This window comes from Stegodyphus dumicola, chromosome 7, assembly GCF_044657685.1.
Source record: "Stegodyphus dumicola isolate Sdum_Otavi_A_Nest chromosome 7, ASM4465768v1".
NCBI lineage: Eukaryota > Metazoa > Arthropoda > Arachnida > Araneae > Eresidae > Stegodyphus > Stegodyphus dumicola.
In genome coordinates, this window is record NC_140774.1 from 98,331,052 (window position 1) to 98,352,893 (window position 21,842).

The 21,842-nt window shown below is 32.1% G+C and overlaps 1 long non-coding RNA gene across 1 annotated transcript; it reads left to right on the plus strand.

The window, feature by feature from the left end:
• Positions 1 to 11,064: 11,064 nt before the first annotated feature.
• LOC146996278 (uncharacterized) lies at positions 11,065 to 16,862 on the plus strand. The gene is made up of 3 exons (XR_015042167.1): positions 11,065 to 11,183; positions 13,767 to 13,850; positions 16,707 to 16,862. It is a non-coding gene; the product is annotated as an uncharacterized LOC146996278 (long non-coding RNA).
• Positions 16,863 to 21,842: the final 4,980 nt, after the last annotated feature.

The window sequence follows — 21,842 nt, forward strand, 5'->3', positions numbered from 1 at the left end:
AGTGTTTCATGCCTTTTCGTAGCGTAGTAGTAAGACACAGCGGGCACCGGCTCTTTCCTGTGTCTTTTGCTGATAAGTGAGCTAGGGGCTACCAATTTTTATGAGCTTCAATATTGGGGACACTATTGCTGATTTCAAATATTTTATTATAAGAAATTTAATAAATGGTATTTAATAATTTTATGGTTAGGTAGGGGCTTCTCCCGCATCCCCCAAAATACATTCCCGCACCACGCACCCCCGGTTAAGAACCACTGCTTTATACGAAGAACATTAATGATTTGTCTCTGTCACTAATATTTTCACTTCTGAATACCTTTTAAATTCGTTAAATCTACAATTTTGCTAAGTAAGTGCTTGTGTTTGTAATAATCATAACAATTGACTTAAAGTATCTAGATCAGGTCCCCTCCGTTCTCTTTCCCACCAATTTCTAGTAGATGTATCTGTTACGGCCAAAGCCCGAAGTCGGCCAGTTCCCGAATTGGCCGGCCAAATCGCGAAACAACCAATATCGCCTCACAATGACCGGCCAATGTCCGATCTTTTCTTGATTTCGGGGATTGGCCGGCCAGTTCGCGAAATGGCATGGGGCGATCGGCCAAAGTCAAAAGAAAAATGTCATGAGCAAATTTTGGGTGTTTGTATACCGTAATGCTAATGATAATAACATTATAACTGCCACAGAAGTGTTTTCCGAAGAATCTGCCCCTCTTAGACGACTAGAATCGTCCTTCGGAACAAAGGCCAAGAAGGTACGGTGGCCCTAGGTGGGCTGTAGTCTGAAGGGAGAAGTTTTAGCGAGTAAGGATCTCAAAGCACCAGAAACCTCCTAGTCTCTTATGAAAATTTCCTCTCCCTTCGAGAAAACAAACAAAAAGATAACCACATTATCTACTGAATTAGTTTATTACAGAAAATTATCAGTATCATCACTTGATACAACAAGATGAACTTTCATGGCATTTCGAATTGTACAGCAGTTTGTTATTTTTACATCTGCAGCGATTTGTTGAGCACTTGGTAGTGCAACTACATCGAGTGTAGCCTTGGCGCCGGTCAGCGATTGTGAAGAGGCAATGGTTCGTAATGATGCAATGTAAACTCACTTCTGGAGTAGAGTTGTTTGAGAACACCATGTTCTGTTCCTAGCTTGTAGAAAGCTCCCTCGATGTTCATGACAACTGCAAGGATGCTTCGTGGATCACCGCGACCTCTGTCAACATCTGTTATCTGATGCGTACATTATCTCCAACTTTCGCTGGATTAAATTTTACATCTGAATTTTTTAACATCTTGACACCTTGAGTTTGTAAGCTAGCATGGGCAGCTGACCTTTTATTCGTAATTTCTTGTTTATTATGACACAGTCTACAGATAATTTTTCCTCCTTCGTCTGCTTCATTACTTATTCCACAAATTACGTGCACAACCTTTCCGCAGGATCCACAAGATTGGGCTGAACTGCACTCTTGCTGACATACTACACAGAATTTGTTCGCAGTTTTATTGTCAGGCAACTGATCTGGACTTTCCAATGTCTCCGTCGCCACTGCAGCTGTTTTATTTGCGGAAAATGTCGCTGTATTTACAGCATCATCCATTTCTTGTTCGACATTCTCGAGATCTTCGTATGTATCTAAGTTATCGATAACCTCTATGGCCAGATTTGAGGTGCTCACTCTCACTTTTGCTTTGCAGCCAAACATAGCCTCCTGAGGTGGCTGCTGAATTCCTTGATGAAAAGAACGGTTTTTTATTAATTGAATGAATCTGAGACTCTCGGCCCAATGTGTAGATTTATTTGTCTGCATCCATGTCATCATCATATTCTGAACATCTTGGTTGGCACGTTCTACTGAACCTTTGCTTTGGCTATGCCTCGGTTTTCCATGAACTAGTTTTAATTCAGGCCACATGTTCTTGAGTTCATTAATAATTTGATTCGTAAATTCTCTTCCATTTTCTGATTGAATCACGCTTGAAGCACCTATGGTGGTGAAGACATCCAGTAGCTGGTAAGCAACTTCTTCTGCTCTTTTGTTTTTCAGAGCTGGCAATAATATGAACTTTGTTAAATGATCCTGGTAATTGAGTATAAACTTGAATTCGCCGTCACACACTAACCCGCAATCGAAACTATTCAGTTGGTGGGCCCGTAAAGAATAACGCGTTGCCAGATTCGTGATTCGATACATGTATGCCAGATACACTGAAAATATAGCACATCGAACATTGGCTAGGGAGTTTCGGGCATTTCGGGAAGTGGCCGGCCAAAGTCGCATATACGCTATTCATTTCCAGTACCTCGGACATTGGCCACACGCCCGGGCAATGTGCGAAATGGCCAGCCAATTCGAGAACTGGCCGAACTTCGGGCTTTAGCCGTAACATATCTATTTTTTTAACCAGAATGTACACAGTCGTGGCTTCACCTAAAGCACCAATTTTATGATTTAACACGGCTAAAAATCAGCCATATTTATTTACTACACGAACTAAATTTAAGATTCTCTAAAGAGATTCATTAATATTTGGCTGTTATAATAAATAGTTTCCTAATAAGTGCATTCACTATTTTTTTTAATGAGTGTTCTAGTAATTGCCAAGCAATTTCATAAGGCACATCAGCAATAGTTATTAAGTCTATAATTTTTAATACAACTGGCTTTTAAATATTGCAGCTTTATAACATTAGAAATAGTTTGTTTTTATGTACGCTTGAAGTGCATAAGTCTTTAAATGTTAGCCATTCTTCAATATTTTCTTATTTCCTGAGAAGGTTGGCAGAGAAAGCACTGATATTCGTATCTCTGATTTATTAGAAATTAATTATTCACCATTTTTTGTTAATTTTGAAAATGCGTGACTTTATAGCAAGGAAATTTCATAAGTAGTATCTTGAATAATTTCACTCTCAGTGATAAATTCTTCTAATTCATTTTCTTTACAGCTCACAAAAATCGAATCAAAAATTGCTTTTAATTCTTCCAGATGGTTGATTAGTTTTATTTTTAAGGATTTCTAGCTCTTCTAAAGCGATACACATTTGTTCCATATTAAAATAAAGTAAATAGATAGAACAGATTCAATAAAAACTTAGTACTTCCAGACAATAGCTGCATTGAAGCGCTGTCCAAAACACGGTGTCTCCAAGAGAAAACAATTATTTAGATTTTTAACAGCATTGGATCTCCGGTTCTAAAAGATCATATCATGATAAGGAAACAACTCATCACACAAGGTATCCACAGGCTGCTGGTTACTTAATATTGTAAATTAAATATTGTTACACTAAGACTAATGCCTTCACATTGTTTCACAAATTTAAGGCCACGGACTTCATAGTAACAAGCGATGACTCACTCCACACGCAGGGAAGCTCGGAGTGCTTCGAATAATGTTTAGTCCTTGGATGTAGGGGCACGGCAAGCTAATTCAGTAACTAAAGAAAACCTAAGAAGAAATAAGTTCATCTCTTAGAAGAATAGGAAAACTTCGGAGGCGAAAAGTTTCATCTCTAACAGATTATGAGGTAAAAGATGAACTAAATGCTATAATTTTTTTTAACTATTTTTACTTGTAATGAACGCGCGTGACTTCTCGAGATTATGTACTGCGAATTCGAATATAAACATAAATTATTAACTAATCATTTATTAAATACCACACATAGTTTCAGTAAATATGTAAAAGAAATATAAAGATAATTTTAAGGAATTAATTTTGGCTCTTTCATGTAGAACTAAATGAATATAATTTGTAAAACCGCTAGAGTGTACTATATGATGTTCATCGAAAGATATGCGGATTTGAATTATTTGATTAAGGGAAACCAAACAGAGACTGTATACCTATGGAAAATGAGGCCTTTATGGAGAATGTTCCGTCTTTTTGGTAGATAGGTGGCGCTCTTGATGCGCGCCGATGAAAAATATTCCACTTGACGCTTGAACATAAAGAATGACGCATGTCATATTTATTTGATGCTTGATTATGTTTCATGGCCGCTATAGGCGGAAGTAATATAAGTAATATAAGTCTATCGTTAATAAATGTTATTTCTATGTTTGATTTGAAATTCTAATGCTCTCCCAACCTTGACTCCTGAAACGAAACGATCTTTGAATTTATGACTCATGAAGAGAGACACCACATACATATTTTCTGGTGTCTGAAACCCGCGACAAGGGGAATTACCTTTTGAAAGGTAAGAAATTTGATTTATTTGTTCTTGGTATCGATCTTTGAAAACGAAACATAATGGATGATTTAGCAAAAGAGAAAAAGAAATGTGCTATTGTACGTAGTAAAGTTACTACACTTCTAAATAAACTTGAGAAATTATTATCGGAAGAATTAAGTAAAGAACATCTAGAAGATTTAAATTCATTATATGAATTGTTAATTGAATACCATGAGAAACTTAAAACTCTTGACTCAAAGATCAATGCTCTCATAATTGATGAAAAAGAATATGATAACGAACTACTTGTATGTGAAGAGTATGATGAAAAAATTATAACGTTTAAAGCTAAGATTGTTAGTAAAGTAAAGAAAATTAACAGTAATGAAGTTGTTGAAAGAAGTATAATTGCAACTAGTAATGGTATTAGTAGTACTCTGAATGGTAATAATGTTGTTACAAGTAGTGCTTCAGTAAAGTTACCTAAATTAAATATTGAAAAATTTGCTGGTGATCCCAGTAAATGGCTCGAATTCTTTAATTCGTATGATAATGCTATTCATTCTAATCCAAGTTTATCTAAAATAGATAAGTTTACATATTTGAAAAGTTTATTATCTGGTTCAGCATATAATTGTGTTTCTGGTTATGCTTTATCTGAAGAAAATTATGATCTATGCATTAAAAGTTTAGAAGAGAGGTTTGGTCGTAAAGATGTTATTATATCAAAATTCATGCAGATGTTGTTACAGTTAGAACCAGTTAAAAGTTCTTCAAATGTTTTTGAGTTAAGAAAGCTCTATGATCAGTTACAAATCTGTGTTAGAAATTTAAGTAGTTTAGATGTTACTAGCGGTTCATACGGACAGTTATTGAACCCAGTAATTCTTAAATTGTTACCTGAAGATTTAGCTCTTGAATTCCATAGAAAAATAACATCTAACCAAAATATAGAAGTAAGTGAATTAATAGATTTCATTAAAATCGAAACTGAATGCCGAGAAGCAAGTATTTTGATTAATAGCTCAAAAGGTAATAAATACACAGGGGTTAATCCTAAACAAGGGTTAAAAAATTATAAAGTCAAATCACAAGCTTCTGCTTTTAACACATCGGTAAAAATGTTTTGCATATTCTGAAAATCAAACGAACATACATCTGCCGGATGTTTGAAATTTTCCGACGAACAAAAACGAAAGAAATTGAAACATGAAGGTCGCTGTTACAGATGCTCTCTAAAACATTTGTCGGCGTTTTGTCATTCAAAAATACAACCATGCTAAAATTGTAACGACAAAAATCATAATAAACTTTTCTGCCGTTTGAAATCGAAAGAAATGGAAGATGTTAACTCCGCAGATACGCAAAATAAAACTTTAGTATCTACTTCCCACTGTAACACTCTAAAACCTGAAAATAGTGTGCTTTTACAGACATGTTCTGTTATTCCTCAAAGCAAAAATAAATCGAGAATCGTAAGATTATTAATTGATTCAGGTAGTGAACGAAACTTCATCACCCACAAGTTAGCGCGCGATTTAGAATTGCAAGTCATTAGAAAAGAATTTCTAACAATTTATTCGTTTGGAAATCAGCGCGGTAACTCGCAAGAATTTGATGTATATAGTCTAAAAATAAAAAATAAAAACGATGATCGCTGCCTTGTTGTAGAAGCTATAGGGATAGAATTAATATCATCAACAGAATTCCAGGCGCCATCAACATGTCAAAACATTAAAGAATTTATGACTAAAAAGGGCTTGGAACTTTCGGATACAAGTCCCGTTAATGAGAACATAAATATTCTGCTTGGCGCGGAGCATTTCTGGTATATACAAACAGGAAGTAATTCAATGATAAATGATGGTTTGTTTATAGTACCGACCATATTTGGATACACAGTGATGGGTAAAGTAAAAAATAATAATACTCGAATTAATGCGTTTATCTGCCGTTGAAGGAAACACATTTGATTTGCAGTCATTTTGGAAATTGGATTCGATAGGAATTGAAAATGAAAACAAAACATTTTCGGAAACTGATTTGGATACTATTAAGCATTTTAACGACAGTTTGAAGTTTAATAACGGCAGATACGAAACAAAACTCTTTTGGAAGGACAATAAATCACAACTCGCTGATAATTTTTTCGTTGCTAAACAACGATTTCTAGGACTTAAGCATAAATTAAAGGGAAATGATTTCCTATATAATGAATATGATAATATAATTAGAGAACAAGTTGAAAGGGGGATTATTGAACAATGTAAGTTTGTTGAAAATGAACCTAACTGTTATTATATGCCTCATAGGCCCGTTATACGTGAAGGAAAAGTAACAACAAGAATAAGAATAGTTTATGATGCCTAAGTCTGAAGGAGCTAAATCGTTAAATGAATGTTTGATATCAGGCCCTAATTTAAATCCTAACTTGTTGGATATAATTTTAAAATTTCGCGTACATAAAGTTGCATTTTGTGCAGACATAGAGAAGGCTTTTCACCAAATTCAAATTGATAGTGAAGAGAGAAATTTTTTAAGGTTCTTGTGGTTTTATCATTCTTACGACGATAGTGACAATAGTTTAGGCTTTAAGGTTTTCCGAATGTGCCGAGTGCCGTTTGGAATGACAACAAGTCCGTTTATTTTATCCGCCACTATCAAACATCATATTAAGGGTTATGAAAAGAAATATAGCAAAGCTGTTGACATGTTAAATAAGTTCTTATATGTTGATGACCTTATCCATGGAGCAGACTCCGTTGAAGAAGTTTTCTCATTATCAACTGATGCAGTTAAAATTCTTCAAGACGCTGGTATGAACTTAAGAAAATTTGAATCAAATTCCGTATCTTTAAAAAATCATTGGCAAGATATTGGTTTAATTAATAAGGAAGATAATTTGGATAAGAAAACATTAAAGGTGCTGGGAATAATTTGGGATTTGGATGAGGACACATTGAAATTAGATGTACAAGAACTTTTACAACCAGTTGTCTGGAAACACGTTACGAAGCGAAAGGTATTACAGATTGTAGCAAAAATTTATGACCCAGTTGGATTCATTGCACCCTTTGTTATCAGAATAAAATTCTTATTACAAGAGTTATAGGAATTGGGTATTGATTGGGACACAATTTTGCCCAGTTATTTGAGTGAAAAATTTAAAACTTGGTACTTTGAAATTGAAGTTATTCTCAACTTGTGTATTCCTAGAAAATACATATTAAATGATGAATGTGTAAATTTCGATAAAATAGAGCTTTTTGTCTTTTGTGACGCCAGCCTCAAAGGATATGGAGCTGTTGCATATTTTCGTGATCCTGATTCTTGCTGTACGTCTTTTGTTCTTTCAAAGAGCCGTGTATCCCCACTTAAAAAATTAACCTTGCCTCGTTTAGAACTTATGGGAGCCATTATTGCCGCAAGAATAGTTAAATATTTAAGGAAATTATTTAATATCCAAGAAGATAATGTATTTTGTTTTAGTGACTCTAAAATTGTTCTTCACTGGATCAGGGGTACCGCTGATAAATGGAAACCCTTTGTTGCTAATCGTGTACGTGAAATACAAGATGTTGTATCACCTTCGCAATGGAAATACTGTAAGGGAAATGACAATCCGGCTGACATAGTTTCACGTGGATTAAGAGCTTCTGATCTAGTGGAAAATAAACTTTGGTTCAATGGACCAGTGTGGTTAAAAGAGAAAAATGTACCTTCATCAACTTTTGATCCTTTGATTGAGCCTATGGTAGAAGAGGTACAGGTAGAACAGCGTCAAACTACTGTATGTTCTGTTATTAGCCAAGAGGCTGAATTTGAATTGATATCCAGGTTTTCATCCTGGAAAAAATTGAAACGCGTAACTGCATGGTGTTTAAGATTCTGCCATAATATTAAACCTACATCTGTAAAACTCAAGGGTTTTTTAACAGTTCAAGAATTGGATAAGGCAAGCAATTTGATTTTTAAAATCATGCAAAATTCCGAATTTAGAGAAGAAATCCTTAGAGTGGGTGGTAGACTCTGTAACTCGAATCTTTCAGAAAACACAAAGTATCCAATCATTCTTCCCAAAAGTCACCAAGTTACTGAATTGATAGTCAAACACTTTCACGAAGTGAATCTTCACGGAGGAGCCACATTAACATTATCTGCTCTGCGACAGAAATATTGGATCGTTAATGGCCGAAAAATTGTAAGAAAAATAATTTGGAAATGTATAAAATGTTTTAAGAATCGAACAAGCACATCCAGTCAGATAATGGGCGACCTACCTGCTTCTCGCGTATTGCCGAATAGAACATTCTCGAATACAGGACTAGATTTTGCAGGCCCCTTTTTAATTAAAGCTAGGAAAGGAAGAGGAGGAACGAGATATAAATGTTACGCTTGCCTTTACATATGCTTCACCACAAAGGCCATTCACCTAGAAGTAGTCAGTGATCTAACAACTGAAGCATTCCTAGCATCTCTGAAAAGATTTGTGTCACGCAGAGGAAAACCCAAGAAAATCTTTTCAGATAGAGGAACCAACTTTGTTGGGGCTGATCGAGAATTAAGAAGATACAAAGCTACACTTTCCTCTGAAGAAGCATTTCAAAACTACCTGAGCGGTGAAAATATTCAATGGATCTTCAATCCTCCTGCTGCCCCTCACTTTGGAGGCCTTTGGGAGGCTGGAGTGAAACAAATGAAGATTCACTTAAAGCGGACTATTGGAACCCAGGTTCTGACATACGAAGAATTTCACACCTTAATTACACAAATCGAGGCGTGTTTGAATTCCAGGCCAATAGTTTCCATCTCATCTGACCCTGAAGATTTTAATCCTCTAACACCTGGACATTTCCTAATTGGGACTACATTAACAGCAATTCCTGAACCTGATCTTACAAATAATAAGCTAACCCCTGCTGAAAGATGGAAATTGACACAGCAAATTTTCCAGAGCTTTTGGAAACGTTGGTCTAGAGATTATCTTTCACAATTACAAGGGCGTACCAAATGGTTGAGGGATAAACCAAATTTAGCCCTCAATGACTTAGTCTTGATAAAGGACGAAAATTTGCCTCTATTAAAGTGGCGACTTGGACGAGTAATTGAACTATATCCTGGTGCTGATGGAAAAGTTCGTGTTGTGAAACTAAAAACTTTATTGGGCGAAATGAAGCGTCCTATACATAAACTTTCCCGCTTACCATTGAGTGAATAAGACTCTAAAAAAAAACCATTAATTGTATATTCATAATTTGTGTCTTTATTATTATTATCCCCCATAGCACAAAACATCCTCAGGATGTCCTATTTAAGTCGTAATATCCCGGGACATACTTAGGATGTCCTAAGGATGTTGATTCTCAGATGTCCTGAGGAGATCGTAATTTAACATCCTGAGGATGTCTTATTTAAGTCGCTATGTCCCGGGACATGACAGGATGTCCTGAAGATGTTGATTCTGAGATGTCCTGAGGACTTCACCAAATTCACATCCTGAGGACATTCATTCTGCATTGTCCGGAGGACTTGTCAAACATTTTGTGGATATTTGTTCAATTTACCAGTTTTAATTTTTTTACATTGCACATCTGAAACTTGCACATTATTTAATTTTCATATGCATTTTACTAAGTTGTTTCTAAATGCTGTACATTAAAAATATTGATATGATTGATGATTTATTCTTGTTATTTTGTTATTAATTTTAACTGCTTTTTTTTCTGACTTTTTAAAAATTTATTTAGTCATGGAAAAGATTTTTTTCAATGGATTAGCATTTTCTAGAATATTTGCAAAATTCTAAATAACATATATTTTTTTATAAAAAATGTATAAATTACATGTATAATTACTTACAGATTACTAACCCTACTATAAGTATAGGTAAAATTATATATATATATATATATATATATTTTAATTCTGAAACGATTTTTTTTTTTAATTTGGGTATAGAGACATTAGGTATTTTTTGGAAGCAGGAAAGATGAAAAATTAGCAACTGCCTTCGCCAAGAATCGAACGACGGACCTCTGGAATACCGGCCCAGTGTGCAGAACCACTACTCCACGAATACACGCTAGGAAAGCGGGAGAAATACCTTATATTACTAGCCTTTTTAAAGGGCGACTTTTTTTAAGGGTACCCAATCACTAAATCCTAGGTGTGGATATACCTCATCCAACACCTTTTTAGTTCGGGCGCCACTGTAGAGACATTAGGATTTTTTTGCGAAGCCGTAGAGATGAAAAATTAGCAACCGCCTTCGCCGGGAATCGAACCACGGACCTCTGAAATACCGGCCCAGCGTGCAGAACCATTACACCACGAAGGCACGCTAGGAAAGCGGGAGAAATACCTCATAAGGAAATTTTTCCCCCTAATTACAGGACAGAAAATGTTTTTCAATCGCTCTGTTATTGATATTAAATTACAGTCCTGCGATAATTTCGTAGTAAAAATAATTCTCTGATGATTATCCAAGATTCTAGATACTTTGGTCTTATATACAGATGGCCGTCTTATAGAAATAATGCTTAATATTAATATTTATTTATAATCTCAGAACTATTGGTCACTTTCAGGAGTGGTCGTTTGAGAGGCGATATTCTATACATTTATTTACTAATACTCTCAGATTCCAAAATATGTTTATATTCTCAGAAATATATTGGACAGAAGGTGGTCGTCACATACATGCAAAATTTTACATTTCATTGAAAATTAATTCAGCATTACTTAACTATTTCCCTATTAATTAATTAATGAGATAAAGAAAAAATATGACATAGTACTGTTTATTACGAAATAATGTAGGAAGTTCTGCAGAACTATATTCTTTCGCGTCATTGCACATTGTATCCGGCAAACTACTACTTCCTTGTATTCTTCCGCAAATCCGTAAACCTCCGTCTGATTTCGATTTGAAACGAAATCCAAGATGGCTGCGCCATGAGGTTTACTTTCTCTATGGATATTTTTTGTTGCATGAAAGGTAAGTTCATTTGCAATACTTGTATGTTTACTTTTTTGCTTTTCGATTTATGTTATTTTGACAGTTAAATATGTTAGCTATCACAGCTTTATGAATTGTTACCGTTCTGTCGTGAATTACGTGTATATCTCAATGGCTGTCTTCAAATATCTGATTTGTTCTGCTATCCAAATGTTTATGACTGAATTCTTTTTAGTTCAGTTTATGCATTCAGTTTCAAAATATTATGTGTGATCAGATTATTATTTTATTGCAGCAATAAATTTATATTAAATAGTTTGAACGATTGTATAAAAATAAGAGTTTGCATTGTTTCAAAATATGTATGGTTGAAACATTATCTTAATCTAGTTTGTAATTCAATTTTAAAACATGGAGAATTGGAAGTTTTAAGTTTTTTTGGGGGGTACTGTTCTGTTATCGGGACCGGATTTCGAAATGTATGAACCTGGGTTTGTAAGTATGTGCATATGTATACACACACACATACATTTACAAATATACAAGCATACATAAATACATTTCTGAACCCGGTCCTGATAACAGAACAGTGCCTTTTTTTAATCTTTTTTGAATATTTTATAAAGGGATTAAGCATTTTTCAAACTGCATATCATTTTAAGATTCGACTTGCAGGAAGACAAAATATGGTCATTCAATCAAATGCTTATGAATGCTTTTAACATTTTCTCATAAATATTGTTTGCATTTTTATTGTATTTTAGATACTTTAGTTGTGTAAAGTGAACATGAGAATATTAGGAAAGCTGAAGAATATGAATACCTACCATAATACATGTATTTTTTCATCCAGCCCATTGTTTTAGAAACTAATGCACTATTATTATATGCTGGCTTATTTCATAGTTATATGCAGTTTAATTTTATGTCCATGTTATTGTAGTATTGTCATTATAATAAAAGTATTGATAATTTTTGTTGAATATTGCAAGTTGTCTAACATTCAGAATTATTTCTACCGAGTTTTACTGATAGGTTTTTTTTTTTTAGTTGACATAATCTGTCTGTTAAATAAAATAAACTAGTGTTTAAATTATATGCATTTTTCTTAATGTTTTATCGAAGGTGAGATGGAAATATAAATGCTATCCAGAAAAGGGAATTCTTTTTGCCTGAAATAACAAACAGTACTAAATTATTAATGTTTATATTATTTTAGAAATGCCAATAATAAAGTTTCTCCTCCTTCTCTTCTTTTATTTTGAAATAATTTATAATAAAATAATATATGCATAAGTGTAATTAATGTAAAGTGTCATTCAGTAATATAATTTATTTTTATTGATATTTTTATATTTCTTATCTGAGTTTTCTTTTGGTATTAGAAAGAGGAAAAGAAAAAGACTAATGTTTTAATTAAGAAAATAATTAAAATATTAGTCTTTTAAATAACACAATTAAAGTAATGTCTATTGAAGCAATTAGTACTGTGTGATCGCCAGTGATTGAATATTGTTAATATGCATTGTTCATAAGGAAATTTGCTTATCTTTGTGTTATAGTTTTTATTTTAACACAAGCTGAAATTTGAATTATTTCCTAAATCATTAATCAGGCCAATATTCTGCTACATAACATACAAATTTTCATGCAAAATTATTTCTTTGAGTATATTATAAAGCTCATTTAATTTTTTGTACAAATTTTAGACAACTGCAGCATGTATCAGTTAAAGATTTATCAAAGCTTACTTGTTACTTGTAACAAAGAAGTGTGAAAGATATTGTCACGTTAGCGAACATGACAATCACTGATGCTTAGTTTAGTAATTTAATAATATACTGAGAAAGGCTGGGAACTTTCAGAAATGGACATTTTGGAAATGATGGGCTTCATAACAAATTTACATGGTTTTTTTATTTATTTTTTAGTTAAGAATGGATTTTGGATGTTCATGTGAAAGAATTCTGTTTAATTATATGTGAAAGAATTGTTATAAGTTTGTCATTTAAAAAAATGATTTAATAGTATGCAATTATCTTTTTATTATACATATATTACTATATATTTCTAATGCACTATGTAAATGTCAGTGCTAAACAATTGAGATACTATTGTCATTGTTTATTGTCAGGGCATTTTTTTTCTTGTACATGAAAAATTCTGATACTTTCTGATCATCTGCCCTCACAGCTTCAACTTATGCTAAAACTGCAAGAGTATGTACACGATAACAGCAAATTATGAATATGCATACCACACACATGTATTTACATGCTTTATATTTAATCTTTATTTCCGAATAGTATTCCGTTGGATGAAAAATATGTGAATATTGACCCAATATATATATTTTTGTGTGTGTGTGCATCCTAAAATTTCTTGTTTCTTATAAAGTGCTTATTTGAATTACTACTTGTGAACAGAGCAGTAGATATGAACCAGAATCTAACCAAACATTTTACCAATTTCACAGCTTTGCAGATAGTCAGAAAGCACCAAAATTTGTAATAATGTTAAGTTTAAATGATGTTCTATAATTTTGTCTTAATTTTTCTAATAATTTTGTGTTAATTTTTCTCTTGTATTAATTCTATTATTGTGTTATCAAACTTTCTGTAGGGATTTCAACTGGTGAAGTTGTTATTACCAGAAGAATTTGGTTTTCAAGTTTGAAAAAATCGCAGCTGAAGGATTTTGTAGAAGGTCAGTCACACTGGTTTTAGTTAATTATAATTTAATTTTGGGTGAAGAAGTCTCAAATTTATTTATCATAAGTGTCTAAAAGCCTTCTAAATTACATTCTGCTTGTTTTGAAATTTTTCATGACATTCATTCTTTAATTATTATTATTTTTTTTAATTTACTAACTTATGTCCATGCACATAGTTTTGCATTTAATGCCATATCTTAAATATTATAAAATATTAAAATTATACATTTCACTTAAAAATGTGGTTGTGACAGTAAATTTTCTGTTACATTTAATCATATCTATAAACACTGGTATAGATCATTTTTCAGTAATCTATATATTATTCTCTGTATTTCTTTTACAATCAAGGTCTTGCTTTCCAAATTGATGACATGGTGTAATAATGTAATCTAATGGTTAAAGTTTACTATGGAACAGGCCAAATTTAATAAATTATTCTTTGATAGAAATTTATTCATGTGTTCAGTCTGTCTCATCGCTTAAAATTGCTAAAGTAAATTTTATGTACTTGCATTTAGGAATTTTGACTGTATCAGTGTACTTTTGTTTCAGTTATTATAACATGGAAGGGAAAGAATTCATACATAGCTCTGTATTTAAAATTAGTTTATTAAATTCCCTAATAAAGAGGGATGTTTTGTTGTTTTTAAAGTCGATAGAGTTTAATTCAAAAATATGCCACATTAAGGGTTACTTTTTAACCTAATTTATAATTTTCATTACCTTAACATGTCCAATAATTGTTATTTGGAATGTTATTTTAACTCAGATATCGTACTAATATCAAAATTCCTTACTTTTTGATAGGTAATCCAAATGTGAAACAAGAAAAGAAAAAATTAAAATGTAGAAGTATATTTATTTCATAGCTCTAAGAAACAAAAACAGCATGAGCACTATTTGCTGTCTATCTGCATAGTGTGGCAGGTCCCGTAAGACTGAGATTTGTATGGTCAAACCCATGTTTCAATTAAAGGAAATGCATGCACAGTCTTCTCATTTTCACTTCGATTAAGGATTCTCTATATACTAATATAAGAAATCTATTAGTTCATGCAGTGTTATACATCAATATTTATAGACAATTGTTGTGGCTATGTTTATTTTAATCTTGTTCACTGTAATAGCTGGAGTGCCTAAACCATCATGCTGTGTAAACAAAACTCAAATCTTCATCTCTGCATACTGCTCCACTAGTGTTTAAACCACTGAAATGGTGATTATGATAGAACATCTTTGGTAAAAATTTACTCTACGGTAACCCTTGGCGAATTGTTTCTTTTTTGATCATCACCTGGGAGGATTGGCACCAATTTCAAGAGGGGTGCTACACAAAACCAAAATAAGAAGTCAGAGACGTACACAAACTTGGTGTCCATGTACACATCGACCTATTTTAACTTTAAAAAAAAAAAAAACAGAGAACTGCACAAACTAGGCATTGTGCACTGCCTTAACTTTGTCCATGTACACATCGATCTATTTTCACTTTAAGAAAATCAGAAAGTTAAAACTGTCATGTTAACCAGAAAAAATTCTCCTCTGTCTTAAAACACAGAGACAACCAAAAATGCACAAACAGAGCAGAATAAGTTACAAAAAATACATATTTCCTAACATAAAAACATTAAACAACAAATCACAAAAATTAACACACAGAGACGAATAAATAAATGAAACGTCATTTTTTAACATACTTTTTTTCAAATGCATACGTTTAGGCTTCCCACCACCATCTCTTCCATCCTCCAGGTAAGCAATTCAATTAAAGTTTTCGTCTCTTAGTCACCTCAGACATACTCAAATGATGGTACCCACACCAAAATAATAGCAAGTTCAAAATACAAGACCATACCACTTACATGAAACCAAACACTGCAATTGAAAAGGATGGTAATAACCAAAAACCTGGGTCCATACAAAAGAGTTACTATTACAAGAAAAGAGCCCAAAACTAAATTTATCACAACACATTGACAATATTTGCGGAAATAACCCTTTTTTATTGACAAAAACTTAATTTCCCTCCCAAAGATACTTTCGCTAACATTATCAACATTAGGGTTACCAAAAAACTTATTTCACACAATGGGGGCTTCCAGATTTCATGAACAACCAATACCACTTTGCGATTTTTTTCAGACAGAAACCAAGGTGTACCATACAGCAAAGATTAGCCACATCTTCATTTACTACTGTTACAACATAAAATATATACTTCTTTGGTACATATCTGCAGTTAAATTCAAAAGTTTAAAATGAATAAAATCTAATCTGTTCAGAAAATAAAATCTGATCATGATTCTTATCATGATCAGATTTTATTTTCTGCACATGGTTAACAATCACTTATGTGTTATCAGATAAATGTTACCAGATGCAGTTAATTATTTTTTACTTGCCAATCTCATGAGACAAGTTTTTTTTGCTCCTGCAAGATAACTTTATGTTACGAAATAAATTCATTCTCATTCTTTTTGGACTTGCCTACACATTAAATTTAAAATAGTTTTATGATTAGGTAAGATGTGATTATCATAATTTTGTTTCTCTCTTTATCTTGGCAACTTTATATGTTGATTCGGTATCCAGTGGCTGATTGATAAAACTGCTCATATGTTCAGCTGGTGGTTTGAGTTTAGTTTCTGACATAAAAAATTTTAAAAGGCATCCCCCATATTTATTTTACTATAATCGAATAATCAAATAATTGCTACTCTGTTTATAGGTACTAAATGTTAAAATATTTTAAATGCTTCCTTTAATTTGCATTCTAATATTCATTTGTTTAAATTTAATTATAAATTATATTCACATATAGTAATTGTGAGTGTTTTTTATTTTAGGTGCTGTGAAAGGCAATAGCAGAGATCCAGTTTATCAAGAGTTCTTATATACATAAGCATACATATTTTTTTTTACATGGATCTAAGATTATTTTTCAGGAATTAAAAGAAAATGTCATAAATTGGATTAATAAAAACTATTTTGAATTTTGAAAAGTGTTTTTCCTCTGTTAATCATAATATATTGCCATAAATTTCTGAAAGTGTTTATTTTTCATCCATAAATAGGTTTACAAAATTTGTCATATTAATAGTTATTGCAGGATTTAGCATTATTATAAATATTTATTATAACAGATTTAGCTGAACTACTTTTTTAGTCTCTCTGCAGATGAAGTCACAAAGGTAAGAGGTTAGATATTTTTCTGTATTGCCTATTAAGTAATTTTATCTGGTAAATTACCATTGTAAAAGGGTCATAGAAGAGTCCGGTATAGTGTAACAAATATTTATTAACAGGTTTAAGTTACACACGGACATTACATTTAACTTTAAGAAAAATTACAGAGCAACAGTCTGGTACAACCTATCTAGTGGGAGCCTTGGCTTTTACTGAAGTACTTCTCTGGCTACTCACCAGAGGGCAGCCTTGTTGTCACAGTTAGTCCAACATTTTATGTTAAGGGATTTGTTACACCATTACTTATATACTAAAGGTGAAAGAATAAGCTTTCCTTGAAAATACAAAAATTTTTAGACATTTAAAAAAAATTGGTATACATAAAAAATTCTCAAACTGTGCACATATGCGAAACTTAAAATGTTATACATGAAATATTTCAGAAATATAAATATTTTCACTATTTGTTAACTATAAATTCACTGCATTTGTTATATATAATCACAGATTAAGGTAGTAGTGCTTTTCTCACTCTGATTTCTCATGTATTTTGATTCATAAATACACGTCCATAAATCCACGTATTCTGATTTCTCTTTTGAGACCGAATAAAAAATGAACTAAACATTTTCGTTGACATTGAGAGTTGAACAACAGCTCACCTCAAAATAAAATTTATTAATAAATTTATGGAAAATTTTACACAGCGTATATTAAACAGAAAGAATAAACTGAATATACTTAGAAATATTAATAATTGGTAGAGCTGATTGCAGAATAAAATGCCTTAATTGCATGGTAAACAATAGATCTTTTGGAGTTTTTCTGTGTTGCGTAAAATGCAGATTTAAATTTTTGATATTGATTGTCATATAAATGGCAATTACTGTGTTATTTTGCTCTGAAATGAATGGTTAGTAATAAAATTCTGGATGAGATAATTTTTAACATGTGCTAGAAATTTACGAAGTTTAATTTGGTGCTGATTTCAACTGGTAAATTTCATTTTACTGAAATTTGCATAAGCACAAGTACAAATTATTTTCAGAACTTTTTTTTTTTAGTCCAAAAGGGCTATTAGTTTCAAAATGTGACTTCATATCGTCAATCGTAAACTTGCTTCGCTTTTCAAGTCTTGTCATTTGGCAAAATTTAACATATTAAAATCTAATCTCTTATCGATTAACAAGCCAAGCTATTTAAAAGCAATACAAACAGTTCTTAACAATGTTTATTTATTTATTTATTTATTTTACGTTTTAATCTGATTGATTTAAAATGCATTTAATTCATCATATATCTAATTGAAAACATTTAACATTTTTATATAATTACATGATATAGTTCTTCACTTTTCAAATATACAGAAGATATTTAACTGTCTGGTGTCAGTATCTTATAAAATGTTTTGCTATTTCCACTGCCCCGTCTGTATTGATAATCTATGCACTCATAAACTTTGAGCCCTTTTAAGTAACTGCTAAAATCTGAGGTCTTTCAGATTTTTTTGTTTTGTTTGTTTGTTTGTTTTTTGTTTTTGTGTGTGTGTGAGTAGAAAGATAGAATTTTAGAAGAGCTCCTTGAGTTACCTTTTGAATGATGTAAAGAATTGTTAACATAATGTCAAGAACATAATTTTTACAACTAAATATTAAATATATGAAACAGCCTTCAGCATTTTCATACGAAATCATATTTATTCATATTATGTTATATATTTATATTATATATCATCACGAAAACATATTTATTTATTCTGTGGCTAGGAATTGATTTAGTTTTAAAAATACAATTTATTCCTTTTAACAATTTCCCAACAGTCTCATCAAAACACTAAAATTTCTTTACATGTTTTAAAGAAAGATGATTCATTTATGTAAAGATTATTAAATGGCTAATTTTATTATTGAATTTTTAATACAAATTAGCTGAAATTAGAAACTGATTTTGTAAAATAGTTTAATTATGAATACTTCAATTTGGGGGCTATTGGATTTTTAATATCTTAAAAGCAAAATTTTCTGTTATATTTTGTATTAATAATTCATTTTAATTTCCTTGCTCAGTTTTAATATATTCACAAATTCAGTTTTAAAAACAAAATAAGTTGTATAAATATTCTCAACATTTCTGATTTTTCTAGAGTAACCCTAGGAGAAGGATTTGAGACTGTGTAAAATAAGTAGGTTTTAGATCATTACGACACCTTCACATATTTTCACTGGAAGTTTCTTTGTATATATACTGGGTATTAAGCAGTGGAGAGTATGTATTTAAAAGGTTAAAGTGATATTGTAACTAGTAAAAATTTGAAATCCTGATAACATCCCAGACGCTGTCGGTGGGACCTAGATAGGATGTCCTAAGGATATACTAGGATGTGACATTAAACACTCAGGAGGATGAGTTTAGGAGGAAACTCTGATATTACGGGATGTCCCGAGGATGTAGTAAGTAGGACGTTAAATCCTAATAACATCCCATACGCTGTCGATGGGAGATAGATAGGATGTTTTTAGGATATGATGGGGTGTGTTTAGGAGGTTAGTGGGATGTCCTGAGGATGTAGTAAGTAGGAGTTCATATCCTAATAACATCCCGCACGCTGTCGATGGGACTTAGGATGTCCTGAGGATATCCCGGGATGTGACATTAAGCACTCGGGAGGAGGTGTTTAGGAGGTTTGCGGGATATTCCGGGATGTCCTGAGGATGTGCGCATATCCCGCGAGCAACATCCTCGGGATATCCGAAGGATGTTTTTGTGCTATGTGGGATTAATTCAATTATGTTTCAGATTCAGAGAATGGACCACAATTGTGGATTATGGTAATTTAGCAGTTTCATTATTTTGTTTTCCTTCTAGAGATTGTAAGTATGTTTTATTTGTAAAATTTTGTGCTAAATTTAATGTTGTTATTCAATTTAAATTTGTCATGCATTTTTATTTTATATGATATACTGTTGAACTTTGGAAAACTTGTTTGAATCTAAAATTGAAGATCTTTATAATAATGTTGTAATGAACCAATGTTCATCGGGGCGGAGTATGTTCCGTCTTTTTGGTAGATAGGTGGCGCTCTTGATGCGCGCCGATGAAAAATATTCCACTTGACGCTTGAACATGAAGAATGACGCATGTCATATTTATTTGATGCTTGATTTTGTTTCATGGCCGCTATAGGCGGAAGTAATATAAGTTTATCGTTAATAAATGTTATTTCTATGTTTGATTTGAAATTCTAATGCTCTCCCAACCTTGACTCCTGAAACGAAACGATCTTTGAATTTATGACTCATGAAGAGATACACCATACAGAGAACTATCCATAATATCCATATTTAAGAGAACTATCCATTTCTTACATATTACACAGAAAAGAAATCACAAAATCTTCATATAGTCTTTCAGTCTGAATTCCATTTTCCTAGCTCATCTTTCAGAAACATGACTCTGGTCCATAAACATCCTGCTCTCATTGCTATGTATGCTAAAATTTTCATTATCTGTATTGGTTGCGAATTAGATTATTATTAAATACAAACGTATTTTGAATTAATAGTTTAAAAACATTATTTATTTATAAGGGATTACACTTGTACTATCTATTTTCCAAAGCTCCAAGTTAAAATAAACAAGCATAATTTTCTTAAGTGTCTGCAGATGACTGTCTTGGCAGAAGGTTATGTTGTATGGATTAAGGTAAAGCACACAAAGGCTTTCTGCCCCTAAGGAGAGAGATACTTGTGTGGAGGATGCTTCAGGGGAGACTGGCTGGTATTTATATTGCAATGGTTAAAACCATGGAAAGACCTATCGCTGAGGTTTAAACCAAATGTCTAGCTTGTCTATTCAGTGACGTCTAACTTGTAGTAATGATATTAATTGTGAAATAGCCTTTTAATAAATATAATCTATATTTTCAATAACTAGTTAAAATACATTATTTTTTTTTACATGTGGATGCTCCACCTCGAAATTGTTTCCATAACTTCAGGCAGAAATAAACATGCATAACTTTATTGAAAAGAAGTGTCTGAAGATGACAGTCGTCAGCAGAAAATGGAATTATTTTCTATCACAGATCATACTGCGTAATTATTGAGCTAACTTCAACTTGCAGTAATGATATTAATAATTAAATAGGCATTTATTAACTATATCCCATATTTTCAATAAATAGTTAAAATACACAATTTTTTACAAATGTATGCACTTGCCCGAACTATTTTTTTTAGCCTCGAGTAGAACTAAACAAGCATACTATTAATAAGAAGTTTCTGAAGATGACAGTTGCCCAATGTAGAAATATTTTTTATCCGACACCATCCTGCTTAAATAATGCGTGAACTGAAAATTTTAGTAATAGAATAAGCAATGAATAAGGTCTTTATTGAATACCTAGCGTATTTGCAATAATTAGTTTCAGTAAGTTTTTCCGCAAGTGAACTCTTTATGCAGGAAATATTTCGAAAAAAAAAATAATAATAAATACGTGTATATTGGTTAAGGAAAAGTATGAGATGATTCCTTATTTAATTGAGCTCGGAAAATCATATAAGGATAAGGGTGTCATCGTAGAGGACTTTCTGAGGAAGACTGATTTGTGTTCTTAAAAGACAAACAGTGACTTTAACCAAAATCTAGATTGTTCTCTGGAATTCGAACAAAAATCGATGCTCCAGTATTAAAAAATGCGTATTAAAATAGTATTAAATATAATACTTGGTTACTGTTAAGTCAAAAATTTAATATCTTCTGCAATTGTATTATGCTTATACTGTAATTCTAAATGC